This window comes from Macrobrachium rosenbergii, chromosome 4, assembly GCF_040412425.1.
Source record: "Macrobrachium rosenbergii isolate ZJJX-2024 chromosome 4, ASM4041242v1, whole genome shotgun sequence".
Taxonomy (NCBI): domain Eukaryota; kingdom Metazoa; phylum Arthropoda; class Malacostraca; order Decapoda; family Palaemonidae; genus Macrobrachium; species Macrobrachium rosenbergii.
The window spans coordinates 993,810-1,009,164 of NC_089744.1; the positions used below are offsets into that span (position 1 = coordinate 993,810).

At 42.6% G+C, this 15,355-nt stretch overlaps 1 protein-coding gene and 1 long non-coding RNA gene across 6 annotated transcripts in view; one reads left to right on the forward strand and one right to left on the reverse strand.

The window, feature by feature from the left end:
• The window catches only part of LOC136829390 (uncharacterized), a 171,260-nt gene extending 160,044 nt beyond the window's left edge, over positions 1-11,216 (forward strand). The window contains exon 3 of the long non-coding RNA XR_010850373.1: positions 11,093-11,216. This is a non-coding gene — a long non-coding RNA (uncharacterized lncRNA). The remainder of the gene's footprint in view (positions 1-11,092) is intronic.
• Positions 11,217-12,362: 1,146 nt separating this feature from the next.
• Positions 12,363-15,355, reverse strand: part of LOC136829373 (cellular tumor antigen p53-like) — a 49,832-nt gene continuing 46,839 nt past the window's right edge. For all 5 annotated transcript variants that reach the window (XM_067087824.1, XM_067087834.1, XM_067087855.1 and 2 more), the window contains exon 9: positions 12,363-14,961. The gene's annotated coding sequence lies outside the window, so the exon portion shown is untranslated. The remainder of the gene's footprint in view (positions 14,962-15,355) is intronic.

A 15,355-nucleotide genomic window follows, 5' to 3' on the forward strand; every position in this document is an offset into this window, starting at 1 on the left:
CGTAGTTTTAAGTCATTAAAATTGCCTTGAATTTTAAAACGTACAACTTAACCAGTTTAATACTACATAGTGTACATATACACATTGTGAGTGAGGTACGAAATGAGGTACGGAGGTTGACAGCTTATTACTTCATTTACAAAACTTTCACACAGGTCAGTAGCTCGTGCGAGCCGCAAAGTAGTCCCCAAGGTCTAGACCTTGGTAGTCCCGACCTCTTGGAACGAGGAAGGGATTAAATTCAGGTGTCCGTGTTTCTTCACAGACATAGATTTACATATGGACAGATACAAGACATCTGATTGACAGTTATACATACATTATTGGCAAGCTGGTGCAACAGCATACACAATGATACAAATACATGACAGGTGACAATACGGTGATTGAGATATTTGCATAAAAGATGTTCGAGAGAATTTGTGTTTCTCTCGACTGCGTGGTTTTTCCTCCCGCGTTACTCATTGCGGGAGAAAGCAGATTTTGATCGTAGGTCTGCTGCGTGATCGCTACAGGACTCTATTCCCCCCCCCCCCCGAGAGGCATACGCATGTGGGGGCCAGCGTCTGGTATGAATGCAGGTTTCAACCGGTCGATTGAAACCCACGTTGTCCTCCCACCCACTGTCATCTGGTAGGCCTTCGGTCGTCTCTGGAGTATTCGGTGTGGTCTGGAGTAGGCTGGGGAGAAGAGGGGGGGGGAGGAGGCGGGGTTTCGTGTGTCTACCTGGATGAACACGTATATTGTCTTGGTTGGCATTATTTTTGCTATCACTTTTCAGGTGTCGGATGGTGATGTTGGGTTTGTTCTTTTTTTTGAAGACGTCCGCTGACACTGTCAGTACTTGGCCGTACAGGACTTCTGCTGGAGATGCGTTGAATGCTGTGTGTGGTGTCGTTCTCAGTCCTAGAACCCTTAGCAGCCCTTTTCTCCAACTCGCACCCTGGCATCTGGCAGTGAGTGCTGTTTTTAATGATTGGTGCATCCTCTCGATGATTCCGCTGGCTTCGGGGTTGTAGGCCGTCGTATGCGTTATTTTCGTCCTCAGACTGTCATCGAGTGCATTCCACAGGACAGATGTAAAGCTGGTGCCCCTGTTTCTGGTGATGATCTGGAGGACTCCATGCCTACTGAACCCAGTCAACGAGGGATTTAATGCAGCTCTCCTCCGTCTGCTGTCGGATGGGTATTGCTTCCGGCTCCTGGTGTTCCTGTCTGTTATGGTAAACAGGTATTTGTACCTCTCTGAGGTTGGTAGAGGTCCCACTATGTCGATGTGTATGTGGGCAAGTCAGCGGTTCATTGTTTTGTACTCTTCTGTCCCGCTTTCGACGTGTCTCGTGACTTTTGACGTCTGGCACGGGATGCACTCTCTTGTCCACGTCTTCCCGTCTTTTCTCATCCCCCGCCAGATGTACCGCTCTGCTATGATTAGGGTGGTTGACTGGCCTGATTGGTGGGATAGGTTGTGGACGAGAGTGAAGGCTCTCCTCCTTAGTCCCTCTGGCAAGTATGGGCAAGGGTGTCCGGCACTCATCTCGCAGGTGATGGTCATCGTTCTGCTGTTGATCGACAGGTTGCTCCATGTCACTCGATGGGCCGGAGTTCAATTCCCCCGACCGGCTGATGAAGAGTTAGAGGAATTTATTTCTGGTGATAGAAATTCATTTCTCGCTATAATGTGGTTCGGATTCTAAGTCTTTGGGCCCTCCAGCTGAATGCCCCATACATGTGGCACCCCCCTCGAGGTAGCTACCCCGCATGTCAGGTCAAGGCATTTGATGACTCTGGTGCACAGATTTCCCTCATAAGGAAAGACAAGGTTCCCTATGGAGCTAACATTAACAGACGTAAACTCATCACAATTGAGGGTATCAGTCAATTTAAAATGATACTTCTTACTGGTCAGTTGAGAGTCACGAGACCTCATAAATCCAAAATCTGCAACCTTGCTGTAGCAAGCTACATTCCTGGAGGTTATGACCTCCTCCTGGGACAAGACTTCCAGTCTCCCTCAAAAATACAACAATCTGGGTTTCCAAGCCCATTAAGTTATTTATTAGGCATGAGTAATTCTCAAGAGCCTCCATTCATTCCACTGCTAGTGCCACCTGAGTACTCTGTGCAGTGGCCACCTCCTTCCATGCAATTTCTTAAAGTATATCTAGTTTAACCAGACCACTGAGCTGATTAACAGCTCTCCTAGGGCTGGCCCGAAGGATTTGATTTATTTTACATGCAGTTTCAAAGCCCACTCCTGTGCAAGGCCCTGCCCCAGTGCCAGTGCCAAGGCACCCAATCGACCTCGCTCCTGGAGATCCCAAAATTGATTCTCAATCTCTGCCAGTGCGCCACTTGAGTGCACTGAGCAGTGCCAAGCTCCATCCATCCCAAATGGCGAGCAATCACCAAATCCTGTGCCAGTGCCAGACCACGCCCCAGATCTCCATTTGAGAGATCCCAATTCAGATCCCCTCTCTTTGCCCGGTTTGGCTTTGGTACCAGTGCCGGTAAGAGAGCCACTGAGCTCCTTTGGCACTAGTGCCAACCTGGCACAGTGCCACCCCTCTATCCTAAGAGGACCTTGGCACCTCTATCCAGAAGAGGGTGTCAGGTTTCCTCCCCTATTTAGTTTCCTTGTAATGCTGTAATTCAATCTTTTCCTATACCATTTTTTTCCTTTCATTATTCTGTTCTATTAATCATATTTTATGCCTCACACAAGGCTTATATTTTACCTTGTTTTTCACTCTACTAATGCACAGTGCAATTGACAATTTGGTGAGCCCTATGACTTCCCTTTGAGGCCTTTTGTGCTAAAGAATGGACCTAGCCATTTCCATAGGGTAAGGAATATAATTTTGGCATACTTAATCATCATCTGTTTACAACAATTAATAATTACTTTGTGTCTGTCATTTATTCTTTTGTTATTCTTTTATGATGAATCTCAAGTCCCAGACTCGCAAACTGTGTAAATTACACTCCATGCTATACCTCACGTATGTAGATGAGTGCCACAAGGCACCTATAAGGTCAGTGCCATGTTGCTGGTATGCCTTGTCAGTGACTCCCAAAGTGAGATAATCTCTTTTATTATTATTCTTTCCTAGTAATTTATAACCTCTGGCTTCCATAGCCAGAACTACATATTGATACATCACATGTACTTATAATATGTGCCCCTGGCACAAGTGTTATTAGTGCCCCGAATGGCGCTGAGCCATCGCTCTCAAAAATCGTGGCAGCACCTAACAAACCCCTGAATACTTTCGTTGAATTTCCTCCTCAAGGCATATTAACCGAATGAATTTGTGACTAAAAGTTTTACTAATAAGTGCATGGAGTATTCTGAGTATAACAATATTAACCTCACGATGGTAGGTTCAATTTTATTTCCAATTATGTAATAATCTAGCTATTTTATATTTCACTAAATGCTGCTTATTATCATTTCTTAGAGAGTTAAATTATTACTGTTGCCGGCAGCGTAAATTAATTCCGCAACATAAAGTAAAAGTCACAAGTGATTTCTTTTGGTTATAATTGACTCTGATATTTAGCAGAAATATTATGTTTTAGACTAATGTACCCCAAAGGTTGTGAAGAGAGAAATTATTGCCTGTTGCGGTAACATAACTTTAGCCATTTCAACCCCACTAAGGGTGTAAATGTCATCAAGGCAGGGGAGGTATTAAGAATATTCCCTCCTCTGCCTTCTTTTCCCGAAATGATTTAAAGTAAAAGGACTAAGTACTTGAATAAGATAAATTTAGTATGATTCATTGTAAGAAATTCGCTCCTAAAACCTCTCACCACTGCCTTTTGGAGGAAAACCCCTTTCTTGTCCAAAGTGCTGTCGGAAATCCCTCAAATTCCAGGTATGGACCTGACCAGAGCTAATCATCGCCGAGGCAGGCCAGCTGGTGGGCTGACCGCGTGTGTTCTGCCATTTTGAATTTGAAACCATGCTGCCTGCAGTTCCCACACAGGCAGAGTGATCACTAGGCTATCTAGGAAGAGAAAGTTGTAACTTCCAAAGCTATAAAGGGCCCTGGACAGAGAAGCTAACTCTCAGAATTGCCAGCGTGGGCACAGAGAACAAAGCTCCTGCCCTTGCTCCATTTACCTGCCTATGTAGGACACTTGGCAGGCAGTATCCAAAGTAACTTTTGATGTGAATTAATTTGCTTGCCCTCATAAGAAGAGAACTTCAGCTCCTAAGGAAAGGTAAAGTACCAGGATTTAAGGTGTTTCGTCAGCCATGTTCGCTATTTTCCTCCCACTGTGTTCCTTTCGTTTCATGGTGTGATATAATTACAGTGAGACCTGTATTGCTTTATATTTTGTGCTGTTTAATTTGCAAAGCATTTACGAGATGAGTAACGCAATTGCTTGATGTTCGAGTCACGGGAAATCGAGTTCAGTCTAGGCGTCTTCTATGCAATTCCCTGATTCCTTCAGTGTGGTAGTCCCAGTTAAGTAACCGTAAGTGTTCGATTGCAGGACAGGACTGTCCATCTGTGGGACTGTGTCACTTCGTGTGTGTAGCGGCCTTGTTATCAACAACTTTGAAGCGAGAACCCAATCTGCCCCCTCCAGGAAATTTCCGTCATTTGCTCTCGCCTCATTACCCCAGAATTACGCTATCATACTTTTGATGTGTTTTCTTTTGTGAATATAATGAATTAAGTTAAACCCCAGAGTTTATCTAATCACTTCCCCCCTGAAGTAGCCTTTCAGGCGTATTTTGTTGTTTGTAATTTTAGCTGTCCCCAAGGCCAGAGTCCAGATTTCTGTGGTAATTAAGGTAAGTTGCGTATCATCCTAGCAAGACCCCAGCTTTAAAATGACAACAAAATATATATATATATATATATATATATATATATATATATATATATATATATATATATATATATATATATATATATATATATATATATATATATATATATATATATATATATATATATGTAAAAGATTAGCACCAAAATAAGCTAATAAAACACCCTCCTTTCTGCTTTTGTAGGCAATAAATAGACCTCTGTCTATTTGAACCTGTGTAGGGAGTGAAATCTGGTTCAGGGTGGTTATCAGGACATTCTAGAGGGTATTAAGGCACGCTCAGGAGATAATCTTAGCCTAGGGCAATAACTTGCTGGGCTCTCTCTCTTTAGCACAGAACCAGCGACCTGGGTCAATCCATCGCCCCCCTACGCCCGAGCGGAAGTAATAAAAGGCCACGATGCCCTACAATCGCTCTCACAACTCAGACCTGAATGTAGGAGGTCACAAGTTAAGACGTCTTCCCCCTGCCTCTTCGCCACATGGACCACTGCTCCTTGCTTTGTACCCCAACCACGTGGCCAGTATCCTTAGCAAACAGTGAAGGGCAATCCCAGAGCAAGAACTCCTATACTGCAGCCCTTTATCATCACAAGGGCGCCCCTCCATCACTCCACCGAGCTACGACCCACGATTATGTCTTTGGTGGGCGGCCTTTGTGTACAATACACGTGGACCCCTTGCTGATGCCTTTGGGAAGGACTGGAATGAAGCCCGATGTCAACATCAGTGCTGGACTCTCCCGTGGGATGGTAAAGTACCCTGAAAGAGTTGCTTAGTCACGTTACTTTCTCCCTTGTGCATTCATTAGACTTCTGGGCCCCTCTCTTGGCTGTCCCCTGAATTTCTTGGTTCAGTCCCAGCCCACGTGGATACGAGACAGATTACAAACCTTTGAAAAGCCAGCGCAACAGGCCAAGGAAATCCTGTGTAAGTAAACTGTGTTTATTTTGCGTAGAAAAATTTTAGCAAACGTGACTAAACCTAGGAATTTTTTTTATATTAGGGCGCATGCCAAAGGAAAACGAGAGAGGGAGGATTGCTGAAATTTAGCTTTTGAAAGCCTTTGCACGTGGCTTGCATGCCATTCAAATAGGTTATTTAGGCTCTAACCCATTAAAGGAATAGTGCGTGTATTCCTCTTGTGAAAACGTGATTTCGAAATCGAATATTTGAGTAGACGCGAGAAATTGACTGCAAACACGTGTTCGAAAAGTCAGACTAGCACCGCTGACTCATTACCCTCTCTCTCGTCTAGCAATAGGGCAAAATCATATTTCATGCTAGGCACAGCGAAGAACTGGTAGAGCCCAATAAACGTCGTTTCTTTCCCTCCGTTCGGGGAAGTACCGCGTCTGTTTACAAATACTTAACTTCATTCATTCATTTCGTCGCTGAAAGCCGGCCCGCAGCCTATAGATAACAGACAGGGAAGCAAACGGCCTTGACTGACATTCGTCGCATAGTTAGTTAGGAATGTGTGAAAATTTGTTTGTTTGATTTTACTTTGCTTTTCCTCGGCTCGCTCCGCCAAATTGTTTGTATTATGGGGGGTCTGACATTATATGTTCTGTTTTGTTCTGTTTTTTTCTTGTGCTTTTACTACTGCTGTGTGTGTTGCATATCTATTATGAATTTGGGCTTACCACCCACCTAATTGCCATTGGGAATAAACTTCTCCCATAAGTAAGTAAAACTAGCGCTCTTGCTAATCAGACCTTGTCTGTGCGGGAAATCTCCTTTGGGAGACCAAGTTGTTTCCAATCCAGTCCCCAATCAGCCCGTCTCATTGGTAATTTGGGAGACCAAATCACTTACCAATCCTCGTCCCCAATCAGCCCACCTCGTCGGTAATTTGGGAGACTAATCATTTGCCAATCCTCGTCCCCACTCAACCCGCTTTGTCAGTACCTTGGGAGACCAATCACTTACCAATCCTCGTCCCCAATCAGCCCGCCTTGTCAGTAATTTGGGAGACCAAATACTTACCAATCCTCGTCCCCAATCCACCCGCCTCATCGGTAATTTGGGAGACCAATTATTTGCCAATCCTCGTCCCCACTCAACCCGCTTTGTCGGTACCTTGGGAGACCAATCATTTGCCAGTCCTCATCCCCACTCAACCTGCCTTGTCGGTACCTTGGGAGACCAGAGAATTCCAATTCCTAATCCCCGCTGTAGCCTGCTGTGGCAGGGTGGGAGATCATTCATACGTCCTTTGAGAAAAATTCCAAATTCCCATAGCTCTGGAAAATTAATTTTGTGTATTACTTGCATCCTCTCCCACCTGCAAAATGATGGCAAGAACTCAACAGGGTGAAGATTTCAAATTCTTCATGACCTCAGGAAAGAACTCGGCCTTTCCAGGGGAGAACTAAGAGGCTGGGTACAGGAGAGGATGGATGAGATAAAGAAAGAAAGGGAGGCAGAAAGGGAGACCCAAGAGAGAAGAGAAGAAGCAGAGAGACAGGCCCAAGAGAGAAGAGAAGAAGCAGAGACAAGAATGGGAAGCAGAGAGGAAAGAAAGGGAAGCAGAGAGACTGGCTCAAGAGAAAATAGAAGAAGCAGAGAGACTTGCTCAGGAGAGAAGTGAGGCCGCGGAAAGGGAAGAAAAGGATAAGCAGCGCACCCATGAACTCGAGCTGCTGTAACGACGTGGCCCTTCGCCTCCACCTGCCACCCAGGGGATGAGTGCCTTCAGCCAGGCACTTGCCTGCATGCCAAAATGGACGGAGGCCAAGCCCGAGGTGTGGCTCAACACCGCCAAGATAGTCCTAAAGGCCTGCCCCCTGAGTGCCGCTGAACTCTCCCTGGTGTTGGGCAAGTTCCTTGGAGGGAAAGCCCTCATTGCCTACAAAGCTCTCATGCCGGAGGAGCAAGAAAATTGGGACGTCGTCCACCAGACTATCTCCAAGGCGTATGAAATCACCCCCGAATGCTGGAGGAGGTGCTGGCGAGGGCAAGTTAAGGAAGTAAACCAGACCTGGGCAGACTGGGCCTGCCAGTCCGAGCGCTCATGCCAAATGGTTTGAGTCCGTGGGGGTTACGAGACTCAATGAGTCCATTGAACAAATGAAGATAGAGCACTTCCTACTCTACGCCCCTCCGGCCCTCGCCACGCACATTGCCAAGAAGGAGCCCTCGACCTTAGCAGATTGCTGCAGATTAGCTGATTTCTGGGATACCCATCACCCCTAGGAGAGCTCCCAGAAGAAGAAGATTCAGCCACCCTCATGGCTCTCAGGTGCCCCTCAGCAGAAGAATGGGCAAACCTCGAAAGCTGCGGTATGTGGGTACTGTAATAAGATAGGGCATTCCACCGAACAGTGCCGGAATAAGCCCACCGTAAATGCCAAGCCCTCTCCCCGCCCCCTATCACATAACACGCCTGAGCCCTCCCCAGGGGCAGTGCGAAAGGATTATAGCAAAAATTACTGCACCTCCTGCAATATCTGTGGGCATTCTGCATCATGGGTGAAATGCCCTAATAACAACTCAAAACCTGCCTCCATCGCCTTAGCGGTGACTAATTCCAAGTCCCTGGGTCCTCCTGCAGAAGGTCACATCTATGTAGCCCCTCCCCGGGGTAAGTACCCAGTGCGCCGAGTCACGGCATTCGATGACTCAGGCGCCCAGATTTCCCTCATACGGGAAGACAGAATTCTGTATGGGGTAGTTATAAATAGGCGGAACTTAGTAATGATCGAGGGAGTGAATCGCTACAAAATGATCCTCCCTACGGTCCAACGGAGGGTCACCAGACCCTGCAAAGCCAGTACATTTTATCCCACTGTAGCGAAACACATTCCAGGAGGCTATGACGTCCTTCTGGGCCAGGACTTTACGTCCCCCTCCAAACCACAACAATTCCGGGGTCCAAATTCCCCAAATAATCCTCCAGATCCAAGTCCAGTGCCCGGCACTGCCTCAGTGCCAGTGCCGAGGCCCCAGCCAGATCTCCCTTCAGGAGAATCTCGCCAATCAACTCCTCTGCCAGTGCCACTTGGGCTCACTGAGCAGTGCCAATCTCCATCTGTCCAGACAGACGAGACCACTACCACATCGCTACCAGCGCCAGTGCCAATGTCAGTGCCAGAGCACACCCCTGATCCCCCTCCAAGGAATCCACCTCAAAACCCCCTCTCTTCACCCGGCCTGGTTCCACTGCCAGTGCCGGTAGCAAGAGAGACGGGTTCTCCTGACCCAGCAGAAGCTCACCCAAAGGCACGGATTCGCAACCCAGGCCTGAGCTGGTCACCACTGGTCAACCACGCCCCCTCTGACCGTCTCCTCTTTCTCGCTGCCTGCCGCAGATACCCTTGTGAGTCATGATTCTGCCCCACCTCGCTGGGCCGATGAACTCTGCGAGCTGCACCAATTAATGTCTGAGCTGGCGAACAAAATTCCTGTGTCAGTTGTCGCAGCAGCTGACCCAGATGGCACCCCTTGCTGCCCTTTGGCCTCAGGCCCTCCGATTCCCCGGCCGAGGACAACGGTCCAAGGAGGAGAGGTTTGCAGCGGAATTACCACGGGTGTGGGCGATTCCAGGTAGTCCACAATGAGCTCCAGAGCTCTTCTGGCACCTGTGCCAACTTGGCATGGTGCCACCTACTCATCTTTTGAAGGTCTTGGCACCTTTCCTCCAGAAGAGGATGTCAAGGCCCTCCACTATCTTCTTCCTTTCCTATGGAACTTCTATCCCTCATCCTTCTCTATCGATCTTTCCTTTCAGCTTTTCTTTAATTACCACCACAAGAGGCAGTTAAAATATGGGATATCATCCCTTTAAAATGCATTAATCATTTTGCTATGAAGCAGTAAGAGATACAGTGGGAAGTGGCACGGCCTTGCGCCCGTACCCTGGCACAGGGCATGTGTGTCAGCTCTCCTTGAAGGGGTCGCGTCCTTTGGGTTTCCTTTTCCAGCCCTTGGGCTGAGAGTTGTAGCCCTTGTCTACTGGCGACAGACAATAAATTTATGCATGAACAATAAATATCTCACTCTGTTATCATTGGCTCTTCTAAGTATATCATTTACTCTTTATTTGTCCATTTTTTCCTATTTGTTAACGAATCTCAAGTCACAAGATTCCTGCCCTTGCGAGTTTTAACATCACCTTTGTAATACCAGCGACGTGTCCTGCCCTTCAGTAAACGGTCACGCCCTTCACTTGTGTCACTCTGTTTAGTTTTCTTTTTATTTTATTTTTTTTCTTTTTTGTGTGGAGAAATCTATTTCTGTCCAGTCCCCTTTCATTTGATTCTTTCCCCATTCATACTTTGAGCGCGTATCTATTTATAGCCTGCGCTAGAGTTGTGGGTCATGGAAGTAAAAAATTTAGCGTTGTTTAAGTTTAGCGAATTAAAACCCGCAAATAATCTCTGCCTCGCTTGCTCACCCAGCTGTCAAATTCCTGTCACCTGTCAAGTTTGCAATTTCTTGAGCTATTAGCTACTCATTGAGTTTGTAGACAATTATTGTCCGTTGACTGAAAATATGAATTGAGTATTGTCATTACAATTTCTAGTAAAGGGGATATCATTTGAAACCAATGCTGTATTATCATTTATATCGCCTCTTCAAGGCATAACTAACAGCATACATGTATTTCCTGCATAGCAGTAAGCAGTCAGTTGCTTTACATTTGTTTTCATTTTACATCCTGTCTTTTATTTTCTGTTGATCTTTTGTGCCTTTGAAGTGTTCTTTGTTTATTTGTCGAGTGCCTTATTACCCTCAGTAAAGTAAAGCTAGTAAAGCATTTGTAGAATCATCATTTATGAAGTATTTCAGCAGTAACTACTTTTTCCAAGTAAGGAAACTTTCTTATTGTATGATCTAAATTGTACTCTGCACCTAGAGTAATCTTTCAGTATGTCATTTATCAGTATTGCAGCAGAGTTTTGCAAGTAAAGTAAGCTAACAGTTATAGCAAAGCAGAACCTAGAGTAAAGTCGAGCGTTTTCTTCGCTCATTTTTGCTGTTATCGACATTCGCACCCGACTGAAGGTGCTGATGTCATCTTGCAGGGGGAGCTGTAAAGATTAGCGCCAAAATAAGCTAATAAAACACCCTCCTTTCTGCTTTTGCTTGGCCAATAGATAGGCGTCTGTCTATTTGAACCTGTGCAGGGGAGTGAAATCTGGTTCAGGGATGGTTATCAGGACATTCTAGAGGGTATTAAGGCACGCTCAGGAGATAATCTTAGCCTAGGGCAGTAACTTGCTGGGCTCTCTCTCTTTAGTACAGACCCAGCAACCTGGGGTCAATCCATCGCCCCCCTACGCCCGAGCAGAAGTAATAAAAGGCCACAACGCCCTACGATCGCTCTCACACACACCTCAGACCTGAATGTAGGAGGTCACAAGTTAAGACGTCTTCCCCTCCCAACTCTTCTCCACCACGTGGACCTCTGCCCCTTGCTTTGTACCCCAACCACGTGGCCAGTATCCTTTGCAAATGGTGAAGGGCAATCCTAGAGCGAGCGGAACTCCAATACTGCAGCCCTTTATCATCACAAGGGCGCCCCTCCATCATTCCACCGAGCTACGACCCATGAGTACATCTTTGGTGGGCGGCCTTTGTGTGCAACACACGTGGACCCCTTGCTGACGCCTTTGGGAAGGACTGGAACGAAGCCCTGATGTCAACATCAGCGCTGGACACTCCTGTGGGATGGTAAAGTACCCTGAAAGAGTTGCTTACTCACGTTACTTTCTCCCTTGTGCATTCATTAGACTTCTGGGTCCCTATCTTGGCTGTCCCCCTGAAGTTCTTGGTTCAATCCTGGCCCGCGTGTTCACAGCCCCTTTCCTCAAGTCCCTTGTCAAGCCTCGAGGTTGTCCTTGGCACCCTCAGCGCACCTTTGAGTAGAAAGCATTCTCCAATTTCGGCATTAGACCGTAACCTGTGTTCAATATCGTTTCAGAAAGACGATAGTGGCGGAATTCTCCTTGGCCCGTGCCACCTACATTTATAGGACCCCTTTTCCCTTACTTGTATGTTTCAGTCCTTTTCTTTGTCTGCAGACAGTCCTTTGCTAAAGCTCTCTTTATCTCTGAAATTAATCTTCATCTTGCTTCAACTGCCACATCTTTCTGTCACAGTATTCCCTCCCCAAGACACACCTTATAAATTTTCTAGTTTTGAATGGTGGTCAGACTGTCTTTGATATATTTGCTGAAACTTCCTTTATATTCCTTTTTAAGTTCTTTGGATAATAATAATAATAATAATAATAATAATAATAATAAATAATAAATAATAAAAAATAATGGTAGCTTCTAATACGTTGACTTGGCTGCAGAACATCCTGACAAACGGATCATTTGTATTTATAGTTTACAATCCGTAATACAGAATATAAATAGTGCAAACACGCTTTTAACAATAAAGTGACTGTTTTAATCCTTGTAATTCCTAGCTTTGGGAAAATGGATTATGTAAAATGATTATCACAGGAACATGTTATCACCTACATGTACATGAAAGGGGAACATTCAACCAAACAATTGTAAATATTTAAAGTATATTTCTGGTAACTTACAAAATTTTTCCTGTTTTTTGGTATCGTACAAGTTTTAAATATAGTGAAAGGCTACTTTTTTTCTACATAATCATTCAAGATGTTATTAGTAAACTTTCTGTACTTCATAGTTCAAATACACTAGAAAAAAAAGGCTCTTTTTTTATTTTACTTAAACTATGTTTAGAAAATTACAAACTAATGAAAAAATACAAGAGAAAAGTTCCCAAGTTTTTGAAACTTTAGATTTATCATCATCATAGCTAAAGGAGAACTTTTTTGGTGAAACCTTAATGAACTTCCTGTATGACAGTAACAAGCTACATCACAATAAAAATTTACCTGCTCCATACTGTCTCCATAAAAGGTATGCAACCACACACTTTTCAGTGATAATTAACAGAAACAAAATAATTAACAGAAACAAATTTCTTTATAAGCATAAAAAATTGACAACCAAAAAATTTCTCCACCCCACCCCTGAGATTCAGAAAATTTCATCTTCAAAATTTTGCAAAAAAGGATGTGTGAACCTAATTGTGTCATTCATAGTCTGGCATATTGGTCAAAAGCGAAAACCAAACCACTAATGCAAGGACAACAAAATAATCATCCTGACATTTTATCCATAAATTAAAGGTAAAAATTTTACTTTTTTGGAAATATCTTAACTGCACTATTCCCTTACAGGAAAATACAAAATGGTTCAAAGAAAAGGAGAGAGAGAGAGAGAGAGATTAATAATTATTATATTAATAGGAATAACTTAACACTAGACAATGAACAAAAAAGAATTTGAATTAATAAAGTCTTGTTTCATTCCCACCAAACAAAGAGTATGGTGATCTTCTGTGCCTCAAACTCACTTTAATAATCAGACCACTTAGTTAACAGCATTCTCAGCTCTCATAAGCTTGGCTTGAAGGGTTCTTAAAATAGATAATAATTAAACATACTATAGTATTTCTTAAAAATGCAAAGACTGAGTGAAGTGAAAATGTTGAAAACTGATGAAATTTGTCATGGATTAATTTCTAAAACTTTATATTGTATTGATTGACAAGTGGCGTCACATAGAATATATTTAATTGCAAGTGTAATTTTGTTCCCAAGTTGGAATACTTGCATTAAAAGTTGCCTCTAAATTTACTGACTGATTTGTAGGATACTCTAGACAATTCTTATTATGGAAGTATTATTTCTGTTACGATAGTTTAATTGCTGGTACATGAAACTCTGAGTAATTTATGGTTTTTGGTAATGGGTTACTTTTTCTTTATGTATATTGCAATTCTTTAGTTAATTTTCTTCAGGTGTTGAGGACGATGCTAGAATATAATTACCAACTAAAGGAATGAAATAAACTGTTATGTTGTAAACACACTGCAAATGGATGCTCTTCAGGGATCATGAGTCTGGCTGTATTCCCCTGAATGATATTGTTCTGGAAAGTATTATGTGAGAATAGTCAGGTTTTTGGTGATTTACTAAAGTGGACATTTCTCTTTGGAAGAAGCTGTATAATTTGAAATATTCTTTTAACATACTCTTTTACTATTTGCTTAAATGTTTTGCAGTTTCTCTTTATCAGTTAGCTCTGCTTAAACTGTCTTTGAATGCAATTTTTTTTCCAAGATTTTGACACTAGGTATAATACTTCCTCTGTAATTTATCAAATGATCAATGCACACTGCTAATTTCATATGAATATAAGTTGGTTTTAGAGTTTGCTCGACTTCACTAAGAACGTTGACAAAAAAATGCAAATTGTTTCTTCCACACACTGTCTCAAATAAACCTTCAATTAGATTACAATACAGTTCACGTTAGTTTTAATTTGGTGGTAAATATTTGCATGATGTATTAACTTACACATACATATATGCTCAGCACAACTTAATATGTAATCAGTGAAACAGACTGTATTCCTTTACATATGCAGAGCAAATCTTAACAATTAGTGAAATTTTATCACCAATCTCATGAACTTCAGAGACAAAAGATATGGTAATGTCAAACACGATTTAAATTAATATGCAAACAAAACTGAAGCAAAGTTAAACTAAAACAGTGTAGGCCTTTGTACATCACTTGGTAAAAATATAGTTTTGGGCAATATAAGTACACTGTACTGTATATCATACCAGAAAGTTTTTAACATATACTCAGCTAATAACTTTGCTGCAATTTGTAAAAAAAAAAAAAAAAAAAAGTATTACAGCTTTTCCTAAAAATTCTGTTATTAATGACACAGAACAAACAAGTAATTTTTAGTATATGCATAACAAAATTTTGTGTAGTATACATAACCAACAAAACCATTTCTTTTTCTTCATTTAATTATTTTAAAATGAAACATCATTTGACTGGAGTAAGTGTACCAGACACAACTAAGTTTTAACAAATGATGGTCATACGAAGTTCTTACATTTTAGTGATATACTAAAATGTAGTGTTCCAGCACCATGAAAAAATATAAATGTGTAAGCTGCAACATCACTTATGTAGGGCTGAAGTGCATGAACACTTTACACCTCTTCCAAGAAGTTAGGAAAGTTTGCAGGACTTGAATAACAGCATGCTGTAGCCTGTAAATGAAAGGGGAAAGATTTTTCCACACAATCTATACATAATGGGTGACTAGGCAATAAGATACAACATTTCTGACAGTAACATTAACATTCCTAACTTTTCAAAACTAAGGAAACTAGGTCTATTAAAATCAACTGACTTGTAAAAAAATGTTAATAGATTTTTGTAGAAGAACAATTAACATATGAAAATCAGGATGCTACTAAAAAAAATAAATTAGGTATAGTAACTTACTTTCCTTCAAAGCTAGGATATCTTATATAAAAAAAGTAAGGTAAATCTTCAAAAGTATACCTGTATATCAGACTGTAAGATCATTATTTAAATATTTTGGCAAAGACAGTAAAATCATTATTTCAATATTTGGGCAAAAACAATTTTTGTAACCTC